We start from the raw sequence: 4,908 nt of genomic DNA on the forward strand, positions 1-4,908 counted from the left end.
TGCTGGACCAATATAGATAGAACCTGAGCAAGAGGAGCATCCACGTGTACATTAATTGAGCTAACTGATGAATCCGACAGCAAAACATGACAATTTTTAAATTAAACTTTAACTTTTTTTATATTATTGTATTTGTTAACTAACCAGTTGTTAGACTCTAATTTTTATTTTTTGAAAATTATAAATCGAAGGACTTTGAAAATTGGAATTTTAGGCTAAAATAGTGTTGGTGTCGCAACAAGGCAACTCCGTGTCACAACACTGTCTCTAAAATCAAAGAAATCGAGAAAATCATCTTGATGTCGTGACACAACACCTTTGTGTCTTAACATAGAGGATAGTTTACCTAGGTTTTCCAAATTTTAGAGTGCGTCGTGACATTAAACTCCGATGTCACGACTTTGATAGACTGCTAGGGGTATCGCGACACGAAACCTGTGTCGCTAATTGCTGTAATTTTTGTAGGGTTAACTCGACCCGATGATGCAACCCGACTGATTAAAACATCATTCAATTAGTTTTAACCCTTAAACATCCTTTTTAAAAGCCTAAAAACTCTTTTAATTTAAAGTTAAAACCTTATTAACATTTAAATCCTCTCAAATTTGTCAAAACCCTTTGAACCCTAAACCCCTTTTTTACTCTTCTCTATTAGTTTGCTGCAAAAGAAATTTTCCTTTTAATGTTATTTGGTGTAGAAAAAATGAAAGCAATGAGAAGAATCAAGACAAGCAAGCTTTATGAGGAATCCTAAAGGAATCATTCAAGGTTAAAGGTTCCTAAACTCAATTGTTTTTACTGTTACATTGAGTACATTGCTTGATTTTTTTTTTTGTTTTCAGAGAAATATCACATTCAATATGCCACCTAGGAAATCTAGAAAAAAAAACACATAAGAACCAATGGCGGTCTCGAATCCTTTAAAATTTTGAAACCATACTGTTGAAAAATATTTTCTAGAATTACAAGGTAAAACATTCATTCAAGAAAGAGGATTCGAACCATCGATGATTGTTTGCAATGAAATATGTCCTTAGTCCGGTATGATAGATGGGAACGCTTTTGCGTGACCCTAAAAGAAAATTTTGTTATTCCCCTCGTCCATGAATTTTATGCTACTCTTAGGGACGAAGAGACGCGGAGACCACACGGTGTCCAGTGGAAATTACTAATGGTAAGAGGTAAGGATGTACCATTCACCCCGAAAACCATTTGTGAATTTTATGATGCTCCTTATTATGGAACTAACTTTTTAGAAAATATTGATTTAGACAAATTTGAGGACATAAACATGAAAAGCAATGTAAAATATTTAACTGGGAATCATGGTGAATGGAAACTCCGACCAGATATAGGACTTCTGATCAATTTCAATCAAGCAATCATGTTTCCAGTCGCTAAAATGTGGATGTAATTTATAAGTACTAGGATAGCACCTACACTAAATGTATCTAATGTAAATACTTTTCAAGCTATCTTTTTGTATGGCATCTTACAGAAGAAACAAATATGCATAGGGGAATGGATCCATCAATATATGAAGCGATGTGTGAATGGCCAGAAGATTGGGATTTTTTTCCTTACCTAGTGACGGCACTTTGCAAAAGTGCAGAGGTTCCACAAGAGGAGAACGAGCAATTCATGTGCCCAACGAAAGGATGTTCCAGCGTCACTTAAAAGGAAAGGAAAATCGACACCTCGAAAAGAAAGGGGCGAGAGTAGTGAAGCAAAAATAAACGGAATGATAGAGTGGATACAAGAAACATGCCCAGATCTTCAAGAATTTGCATGGTGAAACAACATGAGAGTTCCTAATTACCCACCAGATATGTTTGGCCTGATCATAGTCATTAAGAGATAGAAGAGTAAGAGGCTGAGGTAGGAAAAGAAAGTACAGAGGAAAGAGAGGAGGATGAGGAGACAAATTATTTTGAGGAGGAGGACAATTGAAAATTTTAATTGTTAATGTTTAAAGATTGTATTTGGGATAATTTTTAATTTTTATTTTTAGGAGTAGGATAAGCAGTAGATTATTATTTGTTTTATTTCTCTATTTTAAAGTTTTTTTGTGTAGTTACCCCACTCGAAAGAATTAAAACAATTTTGAGCTTTCAACAAAAATTGGAAGCAAGCACCCACCATCAGATAACAGAACCATCACGATCAATCGAGTAACTTCTTTCCTTATATTTTTAGGACTACAAATTGAGGACAATTTGCTATCTAAAGTGTGGGGTTGACATACAAAATTTGTTTTTAATTTTTATGTTTTTCTTTTAATTTTTATTGTCAATTGTGTGCTTGAGCTTGTAGAAATTCTGGTGATTGATTAGGAATATGCACATAGGTTTATTGTATTTACTATAAATTTGACATGATAGCAGATGATTTTAAAATTTTATTATTATACTATTATGTTTTATATATTACACTATAAATAGGCATTGAGCAATTGAATGTACCAAATGATATAGAGAATATAGGGAAACAAACATGTTAGTTTGTATGATAAATTATTGAATTTCTGATTCCTTGATTGACTGAATATTGAATATTGAGATGCTTAGGGATGACCTAAGGCATTGTTTTGTATACAGCTAGAGCCAAAAAGGTAATCCTGTTTATTCATCCTTAGTACCTATTTTGACCTAGAAAACACTTCTTAATGAACCTTCATACAAAACCCAACCCAAAATATCAATTTGTATTTACCCTTTTTCTTTAGTCCTGAACTGCACGACTATAGATGTCTGGTCATATATTTTGAGGGTTAAGTAGATACATCAAGGAGATTTTTGTAAAAATAAGAGTGAAATAGGAAGAAGTAGTGTGATATAGTGATTATAGGTTAGTCAATATGTGCCAAATAAAAGAAAAATTCAAAAAGAAAAGAAAAACGAGTAGAAATAATACTTGGAAATAGAAAAGTAAAAGCATTTGTGAGTGAAACATACTGAAAAAGAAAATTATGACAAAGTCACAAAAGGATAAAAAATTCATTCGTTAGTGCACAAAAACCTCGTGAGCTATTCGTAGTTGTTATATTATGTTGTGACTTCCTATGTGGAGAAATAAGGAAGGTGAGAGAAGGAGAAATAAGGCGATGGGTGGGTAATGGTCACTAAGGACAAAGAATAGGGAACAATACGATGTGCCAAACTATTTTCATGCTTGAAACTATTTTGATGCTTCCTGTTATAGAATTTCATACCTTTCCTAAGCTTCAGAACATTACAAGCCGAAAAGCCTTATGTGATCTAGGTAGACTTATTCATGAGTTGACATCATATCAAGTAACTACATTTACGACTGTTTGTATTCTGCTAGGATAATAAAATTATGTGTGTAATTTATTGATGGATTCATAAATTTGAAAACCTTAGTGTCTATGTACTTTGTAATATACAGAACTTAGGTGTTTGATATTAAAAGTGGTAAGTCATTTATATAACATGCCTAGATTATGTGCAAATATGAAATACCTAGTTAGGTGCTCCAAAATGATGCTTGCACTATACTTGCTCAAGGGTCATATTTTATGTTTCTATTTTTATTTTGCTTTGATTGAGGACAAGCAATGACTTAAGTGTAGGGGAGTTTGATCTGTCATAATTCGGTGAAGCAGATTAAACTAGTTTTCAAACGAAAGGAGCTTGAATACAAGTACTTTTATTATATTCTAGTTATGTTTTTATATTTTAGTTTAAATCCAATAAAAAAGTGTATTTGAGTCTTTTATTGACCTTAGGGGTCAAATGAGGCATAAAGGCCACCTAACTTAGTAAGTGTGCATGAGACCATCCAAGGGCATAAGAACTCAATATTGGTTTATGTGCTGCAACATGGGGAATTGAGGTTGCAACATAGGGAGCAGAAGGTCAGAAGGAGCACACTGCCTTTGGTGTCATGATACAACCATAGGATGTAGCGACACACCCTTGAAGCTACCTTGAACTTGAGCATATTGCCTTTGATGTTGCAACACAGGCACTAGGGTGTCGAGATACAGGCACTAGGGTATTGCGACATCGACCTTACATAGGAGATACTTACGAACCAAGGGCATTTTGGTTCGCACAATCAAAATTTAAATACAAGAGCATAAGCTAGCCTACGGTTGAGGACAACGACAACCCTAGCTCTATAAATAGGCTCATAAACACTTGTTAAATGTGAGCTTTCCATATTTTTCAATTTTCTTTGTACTTTTAAGTTTTTCCCTTTATTAGATTTTAGATTTTTTTCAATTAGTTCTTTTCTGTTTTTTGGAGAATTGGTTTTTAAGCACCATCAAATGTTTGAGGATTTCAGCACATCATATACGAATACAACCAAGATTCTCTAAACTTATTCTTGATTTATCTTTCATGCAAATCTTTATTGTCACGTTTATAATGTTTGCTGATTCCATTAGGAACTAATCCTCTTATGAGAGATTAGTGAGTAGAGGTATGATTGATTAATTGTCTAGTAGGGTTTTATTAGCGGATCAATTGCTTGGGAGTGGAAAAACTTAAGCCCTAGGCTTGACGACCCTAGTAATTCATTTAGGTGGGAATTAATCCAAAATTGGCATGGTCTATCCATGAACACCTTAGCCTCGAACCAGTCTAGACTGTAAAGTCGAGAGATAAATAGTTGTTGCTGACTCGCTAGTTTAGTGGAAGATCGAGAGATCCTCCTAGGGTAACAACTAGTTGATTGATTAGAAACCTAAAATGATAGTTAGTTATGATTATCGAAGTGAGCTAATCACCCATGCCTACATTTGATATAGTTTAGAAATTAGTTTTCCGAAGACTCTTTTGATTTATGTTATTTTTATTTCTTTCTTTATAAAACCCCAAAAAGTTCTATTTATATTTTATCAGAATATGATTTATTTAAAGTACTAATTAGGTCTATTTT

Source organism: Gossypium raimondii, chromosome 6, assembly GCF_025698545.1.
Source record: "Gossypium raimondii isolate GPD5lz chromosome 6, ASM2569854v1, whole genome shotgun sequence".
NCBI lineage: Eukaryota > Viridiplantae > Streptophyta > Magnoliopsida > Malvales > Malvaceae > Gossypium > Gossypium raimondii.